The sequence below is a fragment of the Echinops telfairi genome, unplaced genomic scaffold (assembly GCF_000313985.2).
Source record: "Echinops telfairi isolate 266 unplaced genomic scaffold, ASM31398v2 ScPeMD7_70;HRSCAF=299, whole genome shotgun sequence".
NCBI classification, from domain to species: domain Eukaryota; kingdom Metazoa; phylum Chordata; class Mammalia; order Afrosoricida; family Tenrecidae; genus Echinops; species Echinops telfairi.
Window position 1 is genome coordinate 36,581,220 of NW_022103968.1, and position 23,911 is coordinate 36,605,130.

Here is a 23,911-nt window from a genome sequence, read left to right on the forward strand (position 1 = left end):
TTCCAACACATGAACAAGTTTATTATTTAGGTCTTCATTGAGTTTTTTCATCAGCCTGGTGTAATTTTCAACATATATATCTGAATTTATAGCTAGGATTTTATCTTTTTTTGGAGCAACTATAAAAGCTTCTTATGTTAGTTGTATTTAGCGGGAGAAGTAAGGAAAAAGCACACCTATTTCACCTGCCCAGAAGTAGACGTCTCTTATTTAATTTTTATATATCGTTAGTCTTAAAAAAAAGTTAACCTGTATTCTAAAATATTTTGGAAATCTATTTTCTTTTTTAATCTTGTATTATATTTACAATTTCAATGTTTCCTTTAAATTTTACTTTTTTCCTTCATGTTTCCTCTTCCTGATAGCTATCTCCATAATTTGTTAAGTTAGTAATTTTCATAATTTATGTTGGTTCCCCCCCACCGCCTCTTTATAAAAATTACAGAAGTAAATTATGCAGTTTAAAGTAAATACTGTGTGAAGCTTTTCAAAGATCATGAGTACTTCTCAGTGTGTCACTGTTGCTGTTGCACTAACTCCAAATTCCTGTGGCCTTACGTGTAACAGAATGAAACACTGCCCAGCCCTGTACCATCTTCATGATCATTTTTATGTTTGAGTCCACTGTTGCAGCTATTGGTTAATCCAGTGGTCCTCAACCTGTGGGTCGGGACCCCTTTGCGGGGTCAAATGACCCTTTGACAGGGGCTTCCCGATTCATAACAGTAGCAAAATGACAGTTATGAAGTAGCAACGAAAATAATTTTATGGTTGGGGTCACCACAACATGAGGAACTGTATTGAAGGGTCATGACATTAGGAAGGTTGAGAACCACTGGTTTAATCCAATCTCATTGATGATTTCCCTTGCCTTCACTGGGCTTCCATTTTACCAAACATGAAATTCTTTCTTCAGTTCCTCTTGGTGACATGTCCAAAATAAGAAATCAGTCTTGGACAACATTCTTGATCCACAGAGTTTTTAATCAATTAATTTTCAGAATTAGATCACCAGGCCTTTCTTTAGCATCTACTAGACTGACAGTCTGGAAACTCTGTTAAACCCTGTCACTCAGGAGATACACAAGCCATCACAGGATGAAAAACTGACAGGTAGGTGGCGGATTTTGCAGTATAATTATCAATTATTATCTACTTTTATTTACAACAATAGCAATCACAGGATTTTCTTATTGCTGTGTCTAGATACCAAGATAAAAAAATGTAGACCATTCAGAAAAGCAATAGTGTAACTTTATATGAGTACTGAAATAGATTTTAACAGTAAATTTTCTTTTCAATGTTAAAAAAATCCTTGTTAAGATTGTAAAATTTATATAAATATTATTCTTAAAGAGCGAATGGAGAGCAGAAGTGGAATAAAAATAAACACAGTATTAAAACTTATAAACCAATTAAACGAGTTAATATAGTCTTTAAAGTATATAATACACATATAAAGAATTTATCCATATTTTAATGTAATTAGAATACAGTTTCAACAAAGCAAACAGTCATGTCAATAAACACAGCAGTAACATTCATATGTATCTTCTATAGTCTACTTATTTATTCTCCCAACTAATTACTTCTCCTCCTGGGCTCCATCACCAACGTCAACATATGAAGATAAAATCTCATTAGTTTGGGGGCATTAATGGAAAATAATAGGGGTGGTGGTGCCAATTTTAAAAAATAATAAGCAGAAATAAGAAGTAAACTTTAATGTTTCAGAATTACCTGGAAGACTTTTAAAAGACAGATTATTAAACTCTACTCTCAAAGCTTCTGATTTAGTAGGTCTGGGTTGGGACCCAAGAATTTCCATTTCTAACACATTTCCAGGTGATGCTGATGTTGTTAGTCAGGGGACCATACTTTGAAGATCACTACTAAACCATGGGAGACGAGAGAACAATGAACGGTGTCGATAATATAATAGGGATAATTAAAATACCTTAATTCAATTCCACAACTGCTTTTATACCCTTGATTAGATGTGGACACAGGCTCAATTTATGAGCAAGTAAAATTAGAGAGCTCTATATTTTTTTATGGATTATGGTTGAAAATCTCTATTAATGGTAAAGAAACAGGTATGAATAGTTCAGCAGAAAGGAATAAAATAACCACAGTCTCTCAAAACCGGTCCTGTAACTAACTATTGTGGCTCCTCTAGTTTCCCTTTCTTGTCATCAGCCTTAGCCTTTCCTATACCTTCCCACACACCTTCTCCATCCTGGCTATACACACCCACTATCAGGCACAAACAGACTCATTCAAACATAAATTCACTTATTCACACACAGAGCATATATACACATTTTCATACCCACTCATTTGTATTAATACCATGCTGAGGTGGAAGAAGAGTGAAGAAAAATGAAATCTGAGTTAATAAGATAACTGGATTTTGGCAAGGCTTGGGAGCTTGGAGGTTTTTATATAAGGAATATAAAATCGTAATGCCAAGGCCAAGGGGATTACAGGGTGACATTAGAATCGGAGGCCCAGATGGGATTTATTTTTAGTTCAGAAGGTAACTTAAACTGAAGCGTAATGTAGAAATGTTAATGCACTGTGTTAATGGAACTTGAGTCAGAAAGAAGGGCAGAATCCTTTGCTCACATTAGTGAATGAAAGCCAAACTACAGGATGTGACATTCAGCTATTAAGAAAGGAAGAATAACAGCTTGCAGCTGCTCTCATGTCCCTGAATATCATGGCATTGTTTCCAGAGACAGGCTTTCTGACTGTTCTCACAGATGGTTATTAAAATCTAGTTCAAGAGAGAAAATCAATAACTGTGGTGATGATAGATTAATTAAACCTCAAACTGATATTATAAATAGACCAGGTAAATCTTTGTTCTGGAGTATGCAGGTTTTCTATCGTAATATACTAAAAAGCTAAAATACATTTATCAGCGAAAACCTGTCATTTAGGCTTCATTCAGCTAGTTCTTGAGAACACTCTGTGCTAAATTGATAAGTGGTAATCATTTTTCCCTTTCTTTTAATATAATGTTTCCAATTTTAGCTGGTTGCTTGGAAACATTAAGTAAAACACTTGAAGGCAGTGAAAGAATAAGGGTTGTGGTAGGAGCAGGCAGTATATACGTAAAACAAAATGTGAAGAACATAATAAATATGTGTGTGTGTGTGTGTGTGTATGTGTGTGTGAAAGAGAGATTCTCAGCCATATTTACCCCAGCTCACTGTTTTCAGCAAGCTATTATAGGCTGACTGGCTGGAAACTAGTCATACAAATGGGCCTTAGAAATATGTGGAAACTTTCTATGATCTTTTCATTTTTCCAGGAATTATTTGAAACCCCCATATATGTAGCTTTCCTTCTGCAGCTACCAGCTATCAGGAGTAGGACTAGCCTGGCAGAATGCTCCTGGCCAGGCAGCAACAGTATCAGAGGCAAAGCTGGTGTCCATTCGTTATAGGCTCCTACTCCATACTGGAGAGGAAGTACCCACTGTTGAGTGACACTCTTGAAAACTGTTATACCTTGCATTAAAAATAAACACACTATTATTTGCTGCTGCTGAAAATACACACAGCAACGGTTTTTCATCACAATTCAGTGACACTGATTATACTCTTCAAGTCATGCAACTGTTCTGTTCTGAGTTGTTCTTCCTCCATTAACATAAACTCACTACCCTCTACATTTCCTAACTTATCTTTTAAGTTGCTGTGGTCAACGTGATGACATACACTCCTGAGAAGTTCACAATGTTTAAGGTAGGCATTTTTAACTAGTTAACCGATTGGTTGACGAAGTCCTAGTGGTGCAGTGGGTGAAGCATCGGGTTGCTAATTGAAAGTCTGTAACCACTGCAGGAGAAAGAGGAGGCAGTCTGTTTCCAGAAAGACTGACAGCCTTGGAACTCCTATGGAATTCTAGTCTGTCTATTAAGCTGCTTAAGTTAGAATGGACTGGATGGCACAATGGGTTTGGTTTTGCAATATGGTTTGGTTTGGAAAAGATTTCAAGGAGTCTTTTTGTTTTGAGGTTGAAAGATGATTTCAGGGCAACATTTCAGGTGTTTCATCCAACTTCAGTGGCATTGGCAGTTCACAGTCATGAGAATCAGAAATTCTGTCTGCATTCCCCTTGTTTTGACCAGGATTCTACTGAATCTTTGATGTAAATATTTCGTAATGTGTTATACTCTTAAAGATCTATCACAAATAACTTAATTATATTTGTAATGAGTAAATAATGAAGAAAGAACCAGCCTTGGAAATAAAAAGTACTAGGGTTCTAACTGATTATTAACTTTCTTAACCTTAACACTGAAACTTCTAGGCCTCGTTCATGACATTATCAAATGAGGGAGATAAGCTGTTTTTAAACAGGGGCTGAGAGCCTCAAGGTACAACAGATGAACCTCAAAGGCCACTTCCGAAGAATGATGCTTTGTGGTTGGGTCTATTGGGGGAAGTCATTTTCCCGGCTTCTGATGCTCTAAAACAAGGGTCCTCAACCTGTGGGTCGTGACCCCTTTGGGGGTCGAATGATTCTTTCACAGGGTCGCCCAATTCATAACAGTAGCAAAATTACAGTGATGAAGCAGCAATAAAATAATTTTATGGCTGGGGGTAACCACAACACGAGGAACTGTGTTAAATGGTCCTGGCATTAGGAAGGTTGAGAACCACTGCTCTAAAAGGAATGCATTTTTTAAAAGTTTTGCTACAAAAAAAGAGAACAAAAATAAGTTAAAAACCAGTGGTTTAGATAATTTATAAAATTACTTCCATTTTTGTAACTCCACATATTTAATCGAAGAACTAATGGATAGGCTTATAAACCAATCAAAAAAGTAAGACATTTAGTAGAGTGACCTTATAAAAACCTATTATGCGAAGCCAAAACCTACTGCTGAGTCAATTCCAACTCAGAGCAACCCTATAAGACAGCAGAATGGCCCCTGTGGATTTCCGAGACTGTAAATCTTTAGAAGAGCAGAAAGTCTCACCTTTCTCCTACGGCGTGTCGGGGGTGGGGTGTGGGGGTGGGGTGTGTGTGTGTGTGTGTGTGGGGGGGGTGTTTCAAATTACTGACCTTGTGGTTAACATTCCAATGTGTAACCCACCAAGTATGTAAAGGATACAAAAGATAAACATTAGAAAAATTGAGGTGCTAATATTTCTGTGAGAGAAACACCAGGCTTTCTACTCTGTAAAGAGCTACTGTCTTGGAAACATCTTGGGGCCGTTCTCCCTGCTCTATAGGGCTGAGGTGAGTGGGGATCGGCTAGATGCCATTGAGTGAGTATGTCTGAATAGAGCTCCTTCGGATCTAAATCCTATCTCCATTTTAAATTAAGATTTTCATTTCTATTTTTCCAAGAAAACCATTCAGCCTCCTTTTCTTGTTTAAGTGTTGTTTGATTTCAAAATGACAAGAAGTTCTAACCTATAGGAAGGTTCTTACTTTTTATATTTTATTTACATATTTATTTGATTTACTGCATCATTTATTGCCAGTCAATTCCAATTCCCTCTATAACCTTTCCAAGATTATAAAGCTGTACAGTCGAGAGCCTTATGGTTCTCCTGTAGAGCAGCTGGTGGGTTTGAACCATTGACTTTGCAGTTAGCAGCCCAATCCTTAGCCCACTCCACCACCAAAGCTCCCCAAATAATTGTTCAGTACTGGTTAAACTTTCTATCTTAAATGCTCATGAATCTACTCAGTGAACAGCCTATACCATCCTCACTCCCACAACTAGATAGCCAAACTGTTTTACATTTTAAAGGCTTCATTAAGGTGGATTCAACCTTCTGCTTTTCTTAACTATGATTTAAAAAAAGTTATTTATTTTTGTTTGTGGGTATTTTTTTTTCTTTAAAAGACAACTTACTATGAATTAGGTAAGGTTTACAGAGATCATCAGATTGACATTCAACAGTTCATACACATTTTGTTGTAAGTCAACCACTGCAATCCTTCAAATGTCTTCATTTATTCCATTTCCTCCTCATACTTCCCACTTCTATTCTTACTTCTTACCCTCTGAACTTTGTCCTTAGGTAAATACTACCACCACCACCACCACCACCACTCACGCCCCGTTTATCTTAATGGTTTATTAGTCTAACACCACAGGGGTGAATTCAGTTCTAAAGGGTCACAAGGATGATTAAGGGCCTGGGAGGTAGGGGAGTATCTCTCTTATGATTTTGAGTTTTGTTTCACATTTTTCTCCCATTCTACCTAGGGCCTTCTAATGTGATTCTTTTCAGAGCAGTTGGTAGTGGCAGCCAGGTATAATCTAGTTCTTCTGGTCTCAGGGTTATAGTGATTGATGTTTGTGTGACCCAGTAGTCCACTGGGATGTTTCCATATGTCCTTTGATATTCATCACTTTTCTTTCTTCTGGATGGGGAGAGATGGTTGCTCACAGCTTTTTATGACTCCAGTTACTACTAAAGTTTCATTAACATTTCTCCCTGTATTCCCCACCAAATTTATGGATATCTTTGCAGCAAAGGGTATATATATATATATATATATATATATATATACACACACACACACACACACAAATATCCTGTCAAATCTATATATATTTGTAGGTATACTCCCACGCTCCTTCCATACCTGTTCAGCCTGTGCATCTACCTAAGCAACTACTCAGAGATGACCTAGTCTTGCTGTGGCTCTTATTACTCTAGACAGGGTGTCAAACTGGCGACCCTCGGGCCGCATGTGGCCCCCGAGGTAAATTTTTGTGTCCCACAATGCTCTGAAATAAAATGAAAACAGAAAAAAATTGTTATGAAGAAAATAGCACTTAGGGGAGATCGGGGCAATACCGTACACACAATTCCCTCGTTACATTTTATTTCAGAGCATCATGGGCCACAAAAAATTACCTCGGGGGGCCGCATGTGACCCATGGGCTGCCAGTTTGACACCCCTGCTATAGGATATATACCAAGCAGAGGAATTGCTGGGTCATATGGTATTTCTAAGGAGGCCTGATGTAGTGTAGTGGTTAGACATTGGGCTGCGAACTGCATGGTCAGCGGTTTGGAAGGACCAGCAGCTTCTCCAGAGAAAGATGGGGCTTTCTACTCCTGTAGAGTTAGTCTTGGAAACTCAAAGGGGGGCAGTTTTACCCTGTCCTACAGGATCCCTATGAGTTGGCATTGATTCCTAATGTATTCCCTGTGTTTGTTTTGGTTTATGGTGTTTTTATTCCCAACTTTTGAGCACATGTCCGACTGTTTCCCTCAGTGGTTGACTGTTCGATCATTTCACTAGCAGCATGTAAGAGCTCTAGTCTCTCCACAGCCTTGTGAGTAGGCGTTTTCTGCTTTGTTTTGTATTCATTTCTCTAGTAGTGGAGGACTATTGTATAGATTTGTAGCTCTCAGATGGCTAATAATTGTGAATGTTTCTAAATAAATTTGTTTTTACATTTCAAAGGCTTCTTGTAGAATTGACATAATCTACATTCAATCACAGGGAGCCCTGGTGGAGCAGAGGGTTCCTTGTTGGGCCGCTTATTGCAACACTAGCCGTTCGAAACCACTAGCTACTCCTCGGAAGAAAGATGAATTTTTCTACCTGTATGAAAGTTTACAGTCTTGGAAACCCACAAGAACAGTTCTACTCCATCCCATAGGATTTCTATGAGTCAGAATTGACTTGATGGCAGTGGGGTTGGGGTTTTGTTTTGACATTAGATCACAGGACCCCCACATTAAAATGTTTATGCAGTGTGCTCTAGAAATATTGTCTTAGTCAGAAGTTGTAAACAGAGATAACTAATTGTTGAGGAAGTTTGTGAGTCAACAACTCCTTGTAAATATGCCTCCCTTCTGCACTTCTCCTTGATGTGAAACCTTTTTTTTCCCCCTCTGCTGACTTTCCCAATAACAACAGAGTGCTTCTCCTGCAGGGGAGGCTGCACACTGCACTTTTATGTAAGATGCCCCGTAACACCACTTCTCGAAAAGCAATTATTTCTTCAATCAAGTATTTTGTTTTAATTTCTAACAAGTGTCAGTCTAGTGGTCTCACTAAGATAGGGTTAAAATAAGAACAACTAGGGTGAAAATGTTTGAGTAAATGATCCCCACATTCCATCTCTGCCGTCAGGTGGCATCCCTGTCCTACTGTGACTCTTCACTCCAGCAGCAGGGGGAAGTGTAAGATCTGAAGGGGATAAAACAAAGGTGCGTTGGATTGGACGAATGCCTGACACAGATAAAATGTTAAGAACTACACCACAAACGGCGAGAAAACAATTTATGAATGATAAAATAATGAATGCACCCACCTCCCAGCAAACCGAACACTGATACCCAGACCATCATGCTCCCCCACCCCACCTCTGCCTCCTGCAGACAGGAGATTAGAAGACACTTTCCTGGGAAATCCATCCCAGGAAGAAATAATTAAGGCTACTGATATTGGAACTCTCTACCTAATAATAGCAATATTGACCCTTTCTTATACATCCAGGCATGGTGTTTGCTACTGCGTTTTAAAAAATGCAATAGTATGTTGTTAACATAAACACATATAAGAAATAAAGTTATCAAAGACAAACTGTAACAACAATAAAAACAAACAAACAAAGAGAGAATAGTAGTTACCGCTAGAAGGAAGGGTTGGGCACTGTGATTTGAGCTCTGTGATTGTTAAAATGCTGGTAATATTTCTGTTCGCAATATGGGTGCTGAGTTCATGGGTTTTCATTTTATTATTACTAAAACTAGATACAAATGTTGGTTTATATCATTCTATATATAATAAACCTTAAAAACTATATGCAATCAGTTCTTGGTTGCTTACGTGCATAATCACTAACAGTTACTGACCTTCAGAAATGCCAGGAAAACAACTGGATGATTTACAATATTACTTCATATAGCCCTATAATATATATAAAGTAATTCATTATTTTATAATTGGGAAAGCTAGCAAAGTTCAATATCTTTTCAGGCTCACAGACAGCTTATAAACCACAAAGCTAGGGTTCAAACCCAGACTGATAAGTCACAAAACCCGTTTGTTGAATAATGCTCAAACTTCTCAAATGTCTATAAAAAGACATGCAGCACAGTTGCACCTCACATTCACATGCAAGTAAGAATAAACTTAAGGATCTTCAAAAAATAAAACAAAAAATCCCTCAACAACCAAACAAAATCTATTAAAAATTTTAATTCTTTAAACCGTAAAACTTCAATATAGAAGTAATTTTTACAACTCATAAAGCCACTTTATCCATTCTATAAATAAAGTCTCATGAGGGATAATTTACTTGTCTAAAGTCACACTGATGGTTACTGGTAGAGGTTGATTTAATTAGTTCTTATTTAATAACATAACTGACTGTGATAACTAAACTACACTTTGAAGGATCCCTCTATCAGTGCAGTACTTTGGTATTGCTTTTGAATATTTCAGTAGTGGTAGGCAGGTGGCTGAAACAGGGAGAGACCAGAGTGGATTAGTCATAAGTGGTGGTGTTTACATCATAGTCTATAGGATGACTTTTCTGAACATTTGGCAAAAAATAATACTGAAGGTGGGAGAGCGAAAGGAAGGGGTGGGGGAGATGCTGACTCACTGGACATTACCCAGCAAAGCCAATAAGACAATACAGTCATTGAATTTAGAGGCATGCTTTTTACTAAGTTCAATGATGTATGTGTTTATGAAACTTTAAGAAAAGCAGAGGTAAAATATTTTTTATGGATTTAGGATTAAGGTGAGTCAGCATCAACTTGAGAAAAACAAATGTGAGTTTTTCAGAGGATTAAGTGCACCTGTCTCAACCCTGGGTGCTTTCTATCCCTTCATATACATTCAAAAGCTGGATGATAACTAAGGGAGTTCAAAGAAAATTTGATAAACTTGAATTATGGTGCTGTCAAAGAATACTAAATATACTGTAAACTGCCCAAAGAACAAACAGATCTGTCTTGGAAGAAGTGCAACCAGAATGCTCCTTAGGAGTCACCATGGCTAGACCTTGTCTCACATTCCTTAGCCAAGTTATCAGGAGAGTCAGTCCCTGGAGAAGGACACCATGGTTGGCAAACGAGAAGGTCAGCATGAGGAGAAAGACCCTCAACAAGATGGACTGGCACAGTGGCGGCAAGAATGGGCTCAAACATAGGAAAGACTGTGAGGATGGTATAGGATTGAGCAGTGTTTCATTTTATTAAACTTAGGGTAGCAAAGAGTTGAAACCACAGCACATAACAATACAGTAGTTATAAAAATGTTCCAAAGTCCTTTCTATAGAACATTATTTTAAATAAAATAGATCCTTCATAATGGACATAATGGACAGAATAATTTAGTATGGCTTTGAGATTGGCTTGACATTCTAACAGGTTAAATAGACCAAAAACCCAGAAAACACACCTTCCATTCATTTTTTTAAATTAATCAAACATTTATTTAGTACAGGTCCCATGTACCATTGGTGCTGGGTTCTGGACAATATATTAAAAACTCAAGATCATAAATGCAGTTATGTTGACTCACTAATTTTACTTTATCAATCTAGCATAGATAGATCTGAATATGAACAAAATAACTATGTATAATCAGCCATTGTGGCATTGTATACAATAGGAAAAGATTAGAAATCACTCATTAAACAAATTATGGTATATCCAATGCAAGTGAATATAGTTGTCTTGGATTGAATTTTGTTCCCCCCACCCCCACATACGTGTGTTTACTTGGCTGGGGTCATGATTTTCAGTGGGTTGGTAGTAAAGCAATAATGTGTGCTGATGTGATCAACCAATCAACTATAAGGGATTAGAGTAGGATGCAACACCTTACTTGGGCCCCAGACCTGATCCTATGACAGGGGAGTTTCCCTGGCATGTGGCCCACACCATATTACAAGGGATAACAGGAGAGAAGTGAGTACTCCCACCAGAGGTAGGAAGAACCGGGGGTGGAGTGTGTCATTTGGACCCAGTGCTCTTGCACTGGGAATCTGGGGAAGATTGCTGCCCAGAAACATGGAGATTTCCACTGAATACCAGGCCTACAGATGTTGAAGAGAGACAAGGACCTTCTCCCCAAAGCTAATGGAGAAAGAAAGCGTATCCCTAGAGTTAGTGCCTTGAATTTGAACTCCGGCCTTTCCAACTGTGAGACAATACATTTTGGCTTGTTAAAGACAGTCCCTTTTGACATATCTACTACAGTAGCACTTGATAACTAAGATGGTTGTAAAGAAAGAAAGCTTTCTATGTACTGATACAGGAAGATATCTAAGGCATATTTGTGGGAGAAACCAGAAACAAAAACCAACCAAGGCACTTGACAATGTAACAATGCATACGTAATCACTTTTTCTTTAAAAAAAAAGAGGTAGAACATGAGAATGTATGCTTGCTTGCTTTTGCACAGAGAAACACAGAAAGAATATAAGAGAAGCTTTTTCAAAGGGGACTGCCGGGAAGGGTTTAAGAGTCTATTTACTTATATACTTACAAACACCTATGTGTTACCTATTAAAGTGAAATAGATATTAAATGGCTCATTAAAAATACACTTATGATGTTGTTAGTGCATACACCAACTCAACAGCTTTATATGTACAACTCAGTGACAGGGACGAGGTCCCTCATGTGATACTTCCCTCCTCACCCTCTTTTCCTGAGTTCTTCCTCCATCAGTCACCTATGCTCTCTGCCCCATACATTTCCCATGTGGTCTTGGAGCCGCTATTGTCAAACTGACCCTATATATGTAGTTCTGAAAAGAGCAGACCTTTTTCACGAGTTAAGCTAAACTAAGACTTCAGAGGATATTTTTGGTTTGAGGTTAAAGAGGATCTCAGGGCAATTGTTTCAAGTGTCATCACGCCTGCATGGCTACAGAAAACTTGGAGTTCCTGAGATTTTGAAATTCTATTCTGCCATTTCCCCCTTTTTCATCAGGAATCTTAGATCAAAATATTCAGTACTGGTAGATGAGGGCCAGCCATACATTCTATGTGAAAAAAAAAAGAAAAAGAGAACAGTTTTTAAAAGCCCAGTTCCAGGCACACACTCTAATCTAGGGAAGATCTTGGCAAGTTAGCACAAATTCAGTGCAGTCTCAAAAACGACAATACGGAAACCTGGAGATGGGGTCATTTGAGGCATCTGCGATACTTCTTCTAGGGTAGAATTCCTCAAGTAGCTATTGTTAGTCCTTTTCTCTTCCTCAATACGCTGGGTTTCTTCTAACAGCTTGTTTCCTTGTCTGCCCCCTCAAGTTGCTCTTGGATAAACTGAAAACTCTGTGTCACTATACTTGTGTATACACACAGGACCTCACCACACAGAGCCAACCTCTTGTATGAGCTGAAGATCATTCCGTTTTTCCCTTGTCTATTTCAAGGTGGCAAAGATAATGGGATACATGTTTCAACTGTGTAAAAGCTAGTTTTTACAGCCACATTAGGACTCTGTTGGAGTCAATTCATGAAATGGATTGAGCTGGAAGTTCAACACTGCCCTCAAGGTAAACATCAGAGTTCATGTCTACTCTTTTCTGAACTACTAAGAATGCAAGCAGATTTACACAGTTAGGGAAGAATGGTTTTGTTTCTTCTAAAGATGCTCTGTTCTGTTTGAAGAGGTTTTAAATAAGTTTGAAAAGAGCCACCCCTTCAGAAACTAAGATGCAAAAGAGAAGGTAATGTTAACCACCCTCTGTCCACCCCCAATCATTACTTATCATCGAGGTTGTTTCTCTGAAGATGCATCATCCCTAACAGCTGTTACAGTAGGTAAAACTCCTACACTCTTCAGATCTTTAAAAGGACAGCCAACTCAACAGGCATACCTAGTCATGTGACCTACAGAGAGGAAAGGCATCCCTCAGCTGTTAGGTAAACCCACGCTGGGCTCTTGCAGCTTCTCTAATGCCACTTTGAAGATCACACAGGGAAGCAAGCTGTCAGAGAAAACCCAACATAGGTCCTGCTACCAGAGGAGAGACAGAAAAACAGTAATACTTGCCAAGAATGAGGTATCTTGGAGAAAACCATCTTATTGGCAAATAAGAGTAGCTTCTCAAAAGATCAAGGAATTATACACATATTTACATTTGGAAGCCTTAAGTCAACTTCCAGTTCAATCAAAATCATTTCTGTAGCACCCCCAACATGCCGAAAACAGATGAAGCTCTCTATGCTCGTAAAGGCTTACAGTCTGGGACACCCACAGGGGCAGATCTGCTGCCCTAGGTCACGTAGTCAGAATTCAGTGATATTTTACTGAATTCAGGGTTGGAAAAAGTGAGCTTTCCTACTTTCATTTCATCCTATTTCCTCTGGGCATTTATCTACCACCGCCCACTACAGCTTTGCCAGTTTCAGAGCCAACACCTCAACACTTCTGCTTGTCATCTGCCTTGGCCATCTTCTCTGACCTAAGGCCACTCTCAATCCTGCCTGTTCATCTTACTTTATGTTCCGACTGCAACCCTAGTTTTCCCTTCTATAGTAGACCTTTTGCGTGATTATATGTAGACCTCTTGTTTTAATTACTCTGCAAGACTCTATTGTTCTCTTCTTCCTTCCAACGCAGTTATTCTAAAAGCAGTCTACATCTGCCATGAGATACACAGGACCTGTGAGAAAAAGGTATGGAACTTTGAAAGGCCTCTAAAGGCTAAGAGTGGATCAGTACTGGTGGAAATGGGGACTTCAGTGCCACAACCATAAAGAAGTAAGTTCTGCCAACAACTTGAAGAAGTCTGAGAGGAGAAACTTCTCCAGAACCCAGCTTAGCAAACACATTGCTCTCAGCTTTTCAAGACCCTAAAAAGAAAATCCAGCCAAGTCTTACACCTACAGAGGCGTGAGTGATAAACAGATGCTATTTTAAGCAATTAGGTTTATGGTAATCCACTAAGTAACAAGAGGCATTATAATATCTGTCCTACTTTATGATTACTAAGAGGTTCAAATAAAATAATGTTATGAAAGTGTTCTCTAAATTATAAATGCTATACAAATAAGTTATAATTATTATATAGTCAATACTAATACAATACAAAACAGGAATCATTTCTCTGAACTACTTTCTCTCATCAAACAGGCTAAGTATCTTTATTTCTTGGTTTCTATAGTGATACCACAGTATAGGTTTGTTCCACTAGGTTGAAGGGTAGAGGATGGTGATATAAGGGCACAGGTGCCTTCTTCTTCTTCCTTTTTAAAATCGTTTTATTGGGGGCTCGTACAACTCTTATCACAATCAATACAAACATCCATTGTGTCAAGCACATTTGTACATTTGTTGCCATCATTCTCAAAACATTTTCTTTCTACTCGAGACCTTGGTATCAGCTCATTTTTCCCACTCCCTCCCCGTTCCCCTTCCCTCACGAACCCTTGATAATTTATAAATTACTATTATCTTGTCATGTCTTGCTTTGTCCAACTTCTCCCTTCACCCACTTTCCTGTTGTCCGTCCCCCAGGGAGGGGGTTATATGTAGATCCTTGTGATTGGTCCCCCCTTTCTACCCCACCTTCACCTGACCCTCCTGGTATGGCTAATCTCATTACTGGTCCTCAGAAGTTTATCTGTCCCAGATTCCCTGTGTTTCCAGTTCTTATCTGTACCAGTGGACATGCTCTGGTCTAGCCAGATTTGTAAGGTAGAAGAACTGGGATCATGATTGGGGTGGGGGAAGCATTAAAGAACTAGAGGAAAGTTGTATGTTTCATCAGTGCTATACGGCACCCTGGCTCATCTCCTCCCCATAAACCCTTCTGTAAAGGGGCTGTCCAGTTGCCTACAGATGGGCTTTGGGTCTCCACTCCACACTCCCCCTTATTCACAATGATACGATGTTTTGTTCTTTGATGTCTGATACATGATCCAATCGACATCCCATGATCACACAGGCTGATATGATTCTTCCATGTGGGCTTTGTTGCTTCTCAGCTAGATAGCTGCTTGTTTATCTTCAAGCCTTAAAGACCCCAGATGTTAGATCTTTTGATAGCCAGACACCATCAGCTTTCTTCACCACGTTTGCTTATGCACCTGCTTTGTCTTCAGTGATCTTATTAGGAAGGTGAGCATCATGGAATGCCAGTTTAATAGAACAAAGTGTTCTGGCTCTTTAACATCTGTTCAACCCATCCGTTTGTCTTCGTCTCCACAACACAATTGAGATTCCATATTTTTGCTAAGATTTTTTTTGTCAGAACGCTCCTAAGTGTCCACATAGTCTTCAAATCTTACTCATATTCAAGCCTTTAAAAAAACACAGAGCTTATCATTGTGAATGAGGGGGTAGTGCGGAGTGGAGACCCAAAGCCCATTTGTAGGCAATTGGACATCCCCTTAAAGAAGCGTCGCGGGGAGGAGACAAACCAGTCAGGGTGCAGTGTAGCAACAATGAAACACACAACTTTCCTCTAGTTCCTAAACGCTTCCTCCCCACCACTATCATGATCCCAATTCTACCTTACAAATCTGGCTAGACCAGAGGATGTACACTGCTACAGATAGGAACTGTAAATACAGGGAATCTAAGGCGGATGATCCCTTCAGGACCAGTGATGTGAGTGGCAATACTGGGAGGGTAGAGGGAGGGTGTGTTGGAAAGGGGGAACCGATTACAAGGATCTACATGTGACCTCCTCCCTGGGGGATGGCCAACAGAAAAGTGGGTGAAGGAAGATGTTGGACAGTGTAAGATATGACAAAATAATAATTTTTAAATTATCAAGGGTTCATGAGAGAGGGGGGAGGAGGGAAAATGAGGAACTGATGCCAGGGCCTTAGGTGGAGAGCAAATGTTTTGAGGATGAGGGAAATGAATGTACAAATATGCGTTACACATCGATGCATGTATGGATTGTGATGAGTTGTATAAGCCCCTAATAAAATGATTAAAAAAAAACACCATAGTGTTATGGGGGACAACATTGGAGACACAGTGCGAGAATTGTGCCCAATCTGACCCCACCAGAGCAGGGTGAAACACTAAGGGTGTGCAACAGAGCAGCAAGGGGAACAAGGCAATGAAGTCCCGGAGGAATACCAAAAATAGATTTTGGGGCCAGGGCATGGCACCCCATCAGACTCAACTGGAAAACATTTATAAAGGTCAACAAACAGACCTGGAACTATTTATAGGCTTTTCTTTTTTGTTGTTGGTTTTTGTTGTTCTGTTTTTGTATGTCTGTCTAGCTAAGATGTCTGTATTTGTATGTCTGTCTAGCTAAGATAGGCAGGATAAACAATCCAGAGGAGAAAACAATAGGACCGACAATTCCAGGGGGACAGGGGAGGGGTGGAGGCAGGACATGCCAGCAAACCCTGAGAGACAAGGGAACAAGTGATCTAAAATCAATGGTGAGGAGGGCGTAGGATGCCTGGTGGGGCTTGATCACGTGCAATGTAACCGAAAGGATTACTGAAACCCGAATGATGGTCAAACATGATAATGGGACAAGAGGAAAGGAAAAGGAAATAGAGGAAAGAACTAGGAAGCAAAGGACATTTATAGAGGTCTAAATACAGGCATCTACCTATGTAAATATATTTATATATAATGATAGGGAAATAGCTCTATGTCCATATATTCATATGTTAAGTATTAAGGTAGCAGATGAACATTGGGCCTCTACTCAAGTCCTCCCTCAACTCAAGAACACTTTGTTCTAATAACCCAGCATTCTGTGATGCTCACCTTCCAGACACAATTGTTGAAGACAAAATGGGTGCATAATTAAATGTGCTGAAGAAAGCTGATGGTGCCTGGCTATAAAAAGATATAACGTCTGGGGTCTTAAAGGCTTGAATATAAACAAGCAGCCATCTAGCTGAGAAGCAACAAAGCCCACATGGAAGAAGCACACCAGCTTGTGTGATCGTGAGCTGTAGATGGGATCACATATCAGGCATCAAAGACCCAGAAGAAAAAAACATATTGATGTGAATGAGGGGGAGGGCAGAGTGATTCCCTAAATTCCATGTGTAGACAATTGGACATCCCCTTACAGAAGGGTCACAAGGAAGAGACAAGCCAGTCAGGGTGCAGGATAGCACCAATGAAACATACAACTTTGCTCTAGTTCTTCAATGCTGCCGCCCCCCATCATTATCCCAATTCTACCCTATATATCCGGCTAGACCAGAGCTTGTACACTGGTACAAATAAAAACTCGCAACACAGGGAATCCAGGGCAGGTAAACCCTTCAGGTCCAAAAGTGAGAGTAGCGATAACAGAAGGGGAAGGTAGGGGAGAAAGGGAGAACTGATCACAATTGACATATAACCCTCTCCTAGGGGTACACACAACAGAAAAGTGGGTGAAGGGAGACAGCGGTTGGTGTTAAGACATGAAAAACATAAAAATTTATGAATTTTCAAGGGTTCATGAGGGAGGAAAGGTGGGGAGGGGGAAAATAATGTGATACCAATGGCTTAAGTAGAAAGAAAATGTTTTGAAAATGATGAAGGCATCATATGCACAAATGTGCTTGACATGATGGATGTATGTATGGATTGTGATAAGAGCTGTAAGAGCCCCCAATAAAATGTTTTTAAAAAAACAAACACCTTCTGGAGTAGTGATTCCAATGAGGGTACAGAAAGAGAGGGAGGGGGCACTGACAGCAATGATGTCTATATAACCCCACTTGAGGAGAACCAATCACAGAATGGCAGGTGAACAGATACACTGGATGGTGTAAGACATAGGAGAAAAAAAATAAAGGAAAAAAAAAAAAAAAAAAACCTTTTGGTGATGATCCTAAAACACATATTTTTTCCCCTGATAAAGAGAAGATTTTCCTGCTCCTGTAAAGATTTCCATCTTAGGAAACCCACAGGGTCAGTTCTCTCCAGCCTTCTAGGATCACTATGAGTCAGAATCAAATCGATGGCAGTGTTTGGTTTTTGTTTTTCCCTAATAAAAATCTTCACTTGCTTTCTGGAGCAAATACCAATCCACATGTGGTATCTGTGAACATGATAAGGTATCAATCAGATCATTAGGTCAATAATCAGTTGATTTAGAGCTAATAACAAGGGAAATTCCATGGGTTGGGCAGCCTAGAGGATCTGAGAGGTCCCTGGCCCATAACAAGCAGGAAAGGGAAGACCTCAATCACATAGCCACAAAGAAATGGATTCTGCCAAGAACCAGTACGTTTGGAAGGCAACCCAGTTATTAGAGACTCACAGTCCTAGTTCACACCTTGATTGCAGTCTGTTGAGAACCAAGCAGAGAACTCAGTTAACCCATAACTGGATCCTGACCCCTGAGACTATGAAATCATGCTAAACTTGTGATAATTGGTCATGTGTAAATAGAAAATCAGTGCAATGGGAATGCAGGATCTCATTACCAGTTACGAAATAACAGAATACTGTCTTTCTTTTGGAGGTTCTCCATGAGCCCCTTTATAGGTCCTATAGCCTTGACTTCCTCTTAGGCATAAGCACTAGCCTGGATTCTTACTGTTTTTTTGCTTTCCTTGGTAATTGCTTGTATCCTTAAAGTATCACTTTGTTTTGCCTCTTTTTCTATGTTATATAACTGGAATAATATATGCATTCTTCTGGGATTTACATTTTGGTTACATTTTATATTCCTCAAGACTCATCTATATTACTATATTTAGCTGTAGCTCATGCAATGAACACAGTATTCAAGTAAATGAATAGACTAAAATATAATTAGACATGTTACTTTGGGACATTTGGGTTGGTTCCAGAGGTTTACTAGTACAAACAGTACTGCGAATGAACATTCTTGTTCATGTCTTCTGTGTAAGTGAATAAGGTTTTCTCTAGAAAGACCATCTTCCTAAGACTGCAGTGGCTCATTACGGGGGTAAGTACACCTCAGTTTTACTTGGCAATGCCATGCTGATATCCAATGTGCACGCCCACTGGACGTGTGTAAAGTTCCACCTGCTCTGCTTGCTGTATTCACTTTCTGTGGTTTTTTAAAACAAATTACCACAAACTTAGTTACTTAAACGCATATTTTTTTCATTTTAAAATTCTAGAGGGTATTACTGGGCTAAAATCAAGGGGCTGGTAGAGCTACATTTCTTTCAGGGGCTTTAGGGGGAAAACTGTTTGTGGACTTTCCCTATATGCAATTCCCGGTAGCTATAAGTGGTCCTTTTCCATTTAGAAAGCCAGCAATAGTCAATGGAGTCTTTCTCAAATGACATCCTTCTTACATTAACTACTCTTCTGCTCCTTCTTCACACTAAGAACCCTTGTAATTGGGCCCAGCCAAATAATCTCTCTATTTTAATGTCAACTGATTAACAATATTGATTCAATCTTTTACCTTAATTCTCCTTTGCCATATAATGTAACAAATCCAAGTTCTGGGGATTAGGGCATAGATATTCTTCAAGAATTATTATTCTACCTAGCCATACTTGGCAAATTTAATATTGTTAGATGTTAATTTTTACCTATCTTTTGAGTGAGATATGGTATCTAGTTGTAGTTTTATTGGGCTTTATCTTTGTTACTATGTTTGTGTTTATTGGCTGAGTATTTTTAAATATATCGGTTATTTGCTTTTCTTCTGTTGTCTTTTCAAACCTATTGACCATTTTCTATTAGGTTGTCTTTTTCTTAAGTGATTTTTAAGGCTGTTGATATATTCTAGACATATTTTTGCAGGTGGTGGTTGTATGGGTTAAGATATCTTTTACTCGGTCTGAAGCTTTTATTTTTCAGGCTTTTTATAATTTATTTTGGTGAACAGAAAAAGTTCATACTTTTTATGTAGTCTGTTTTGTCCATTTTGTCCTATTTACAGTCAGTGTTTTCTGAGTCTTGTCTAAGAAGATCTCTATTAGTTCTTGAAAATACAAGTGGCAACAAAGTCCACATGGAAGAAGCACACCAGCCTGTGTGATCATGAGGTGTCGATGGGATTGGATATCAGCCATCAGAAGACCCAGAACAAACAGTCATACCAATACAAACAAGGAGGAGGGCAGAGTGGAGACCCAAAGCCATCTGTACTTAACTGGACATTCCCTCACAGAAGGGTCACAGGAAGGGGCACCAGTCAGCCAGGGTACAGTATAGCACTAATGAAACAAACAACATCCCTCTAGTTCATTTACTTCACTATCATGATCCCAGTTCTACCTCACAAATCCGGCCAGACCAGAACATGTACACAGGTACAGATAAGAGCTGGAAACACAGGGAATCCAGGACAGATAACCCCCGGAGGACCAATAATGAGAATAGTGATATCAGGAGGGTAGGGGGAAGGTGGGGGGAGAAAGGGGATATTGATCACAATGATCCATGTATACCCCCGCCCTCCCACCCCAGGGGGACGAACAACAGAAAAGGGGGTGGAGGGAAACAGTGGTAGGTGTAAGATATGAAAACAATAATAATTTATAAATTAAGGGTTCATGAAGGAAAGAAGGTGGGGGAAGGAGGGAAAAAATGAGGAGTTGATACCAAGGGCTCAAGTATAAAGAAAATGTTTTGAAGAGGATGATGGCAACATATGTACAAATGTGCATGGCCAATGGATGTTTGTATGGATTGTGATAAGAGCTGTCAGCCTCCAATAAAATAATTTTTTAAAAAGTTGATGGAAAAATGAAGCTAAAAGATAAGGTATTTTTCCACAAATTTTTGGAAAGCTTTTGCATATATCCTACAAATATTTTTATAGTTCGGTCTTCCAGATATTAATCTGTTAAGAACAGATACTACACTTGATCTTAGTCAAACGGCCAAGAAGTGATAATATAGTTCTGTCTTTCACAGATAAGCATTTAATTTCTCAGACTGATTTTAAAGTGTGGTTTTGTAGTGAGTGCACAATTTTTCACTTCCCCCCCTAATGTGGATACCCAGTTGTCACAGCAGCAATCATTCACGTTCCTGCGGATCTCTAGTTACAGTATGTCTGCCATAGCTCAGTTTGTCACCTATGTGGAAGTCAGGCTATTCCTAGGCCAGTTTATTTCAAGGGTCAGTTTTTCTGTTTGCTGCACCAAAATAACAGTGCCTTAATTTATAGCTGTATTTAAAATCTTGATATATAGTAAAGCCTATCTCCCCTATGGTTCTTCTAATTTAGTGATTCTCAACCTGTGGGTCTCAAACAACCCTTTCACAGGGGTCACCCGATTCATAACAGTAGCAAAATTACAGTTATGAAATAGCAATGAAAATAATTTTATGTTTGGGAGGGTCACCACAACACGAGGAACTGTATTAAAGGGTTGCGGCATTAGGAAGGTTGAGAACGACTGTTCTAATTCATAAATGTCTTGGTAATTAATGCTCTTTTGTTTTTCCATATACGTTTCCAAGTTAGCCTAGCTAATTCCACATATAACTATCGTCTCATATATAAGTATGGCATATTCCTATTTATGTGATCTTCTTCGCCATCTTTTAATAGTTTATAAATTTACTTCAAATTATGGTACTTTAAATTAAACTTATATTTTTTCAAATTTTTTATAAATAGCACTGTTTACATCTCATGTACCAAGGGTTGAATTAAACATAATCCCTATCTGCTTCTTGGTTCATGACACATTTTCATCACTTCCAAATACAATCTATAACTATTTCCAGATGTTGTATTAAAATTCAGTTGACTTTTAATCATTTTTTCTTGCCAACTTGCTGATTATCTTAATTCTAACAATTTCATTTCTATGTAGGTAATCATATGATAGTTTACTTAATCCACCCCTACCCTCCAGATCTTATACCTTTTCTTATTTTTGTCTTATTATGGTGAATCTTCATTACAATGGCAACTAAAAGTGGCCATACTCGACACCGTTGTCTTATTCAGATTTTAAGAGGAATGCTTTCAATATTGTTCCATTAAATATGTTCGCAAAAGCTTTTAGTTGATATACTCAACTAGATTAAAGAGATTTCCTTGTATTCCTAGTCAGTATAAGATTTATGAATGAGTCATGCATTTTAATACTTATTGAGATTGAGAATACAAATTATTGAGATAATCATAGACTTTCTCTCTTAATCAGATATTGAAGTTTATAGCACTAATTGATTGTTCTGTCAAACTAACTGTGGCAGTGAGATTTTATGCCACCTTGCACCTGTGTGAAAGTGTAGGGGTGGAGTTCAACCTGTCAATCAAGTCACGGCCTGAAGATGCTTCCTGAGATGTGGCCTTTTTATAAAAGACAGAGGCTAGGAACTTCCTCCTGTCTGGCCTTTCACCTTTCTCCTTGCTGGGATGCTGGGTCACTGACCCTGAAGCCAACTTCTGAGCTGTGTGTATGTACTCTGACATATTTCCACCAACTTTGGATGATGTGACTCTACTTCCACCAGCTGGTGGTCTCCCTGCTTCCAGTTTCATCTTTCTGCATCATTGGCCTGCAGCGAGGTGAGTCTGGGGAGGGCATTGGACCCATGGACTTGTATTGAACCGGGATGGGATGCATGCCTTGATATACAATTACTTCTGGATATAAAGCTCTTTCTTATACATATATGAGTGTCACTGGTTTTGTTTCTCTAGACGACCCAGCCTACTTTTAGGATAAGCTCCACTTGGCCTAGCAATGTATTCTTTTATATATTGTTAGATTTTGCTTTGTTTAGCATTTTTTCATCACGAGTCATAAATGAAACTGGCCAGCAAATTTTTATTCTCATGTGGCCTTTTACAAGTTTCTGGGCATCAGGCTAAGTTAATTTCAAAAATGAGTTGGGATTCCTTAACTTTCTTCTTAAAATTTCTCTGAAACAACTTTGTCTAAGACTGGAATTAGAACCTGCATTAAAACTGAGCTCTGTGTATGTGTTCAAATTTGTGCTGGTTTTGGTAGATTTGTTTGCTAGGATTGCTAAAAACTTGGTTAGGTTTCTTATTTCTTTAGTCATTTTTTGGCAAGGTATATTTTTCTGGAAATTCATTCATTTTATCTAAGATTTTGAAGATATTGCGTGAACTTATGTTAACACTTTAGTGTCTGTGGTAAACTGAAAATGCTTGATATGGCTCTCCTATCCAGTGTTTGTAACTCCCACCAAATGACTGGGTGGGATATTTGCAAATAAGATATAGAGGATTCTAATTGGGAGGTTGGTCAGTTTTGCCATTCCACTGGGTATAAAGTGACTGGTTTCAGAAGCAGAAACAGTGCATCTCAGGACCACCAAGAATGAATAGCCACAATGAGAATGTTGAGATCCCTGCACAGAGAAGTGGAAGTAGCAGCAGTCGCATGAGATACAACTTCTGGGCCCAAGGAAAGAGTAAAGCTGGGAGCCTTTGGGCAAGCAAGCTACCTTGTAGGGTAGTGTGTCCTTCATGCATATTTCAGAACTAAAGGAGCTTTGTGATGCTTGCAAGAGCAAAACAGAGGCCAAGAGGTCACATAGCTGAATGAATGAGGCCCAGAGAGAAATAAATGTCTGTCAGCAGTCAAGAAGAGGCTCCATAGACGAAATAACTTTATCCTTAATGTATTCTGATCGATCCTAACATTTTTTAAAATTAATTATTTAATCGTTTTATTAGGGGCTCATACAACTCTTATCACAATCCATACATAAGCCCCTGGCATCAGGTCCTCATTTTTTCCCCTCCCTCCCACTGCCCCTCCCTCATGAGCCCTTGATAATTTATTATTTTGTCATATCTTGCCCTGTCCCACGTCTCCCTTCACCCACTTTTCTGTTGTCCGTCTCCCAGGGAGGAGGTCACATGTAGACCCTTGTAATTGGTTCCCCCTTTCCAACCCACCCTCCCTCCACGCTCCCAGTATCGCCACTCACACCACTGGTCCTGAAGGGATCATCCGCCCTGGATTCCCTGTGTTTCTAGTTCCTATCTGTACCAGTGTACATCCTCTGGTCTAGCCAGACTTGCA

General features: G+C 39.1%; 1 protein-coding gene and 1 pseudogene across 1 annotated transcript in view; both read right to left on the bottom strand.

Annotated features, from left to right (window-relative positions):
• The window catches only part of HECTD2 (HECT domain E3 ubiquitin protein ligase 2), a 115,651-nt gene that overhangs the window by 54,812 nt on the left and 36,928 nt on the right, over positions 1-23,911 (bottom strand). The gene's annotated exons all lie outside the window — the stretch shown is intronic.
• LOC115870061 lies at positions 20,625-20,782 on the bottom strand (annotated as a pseudogene).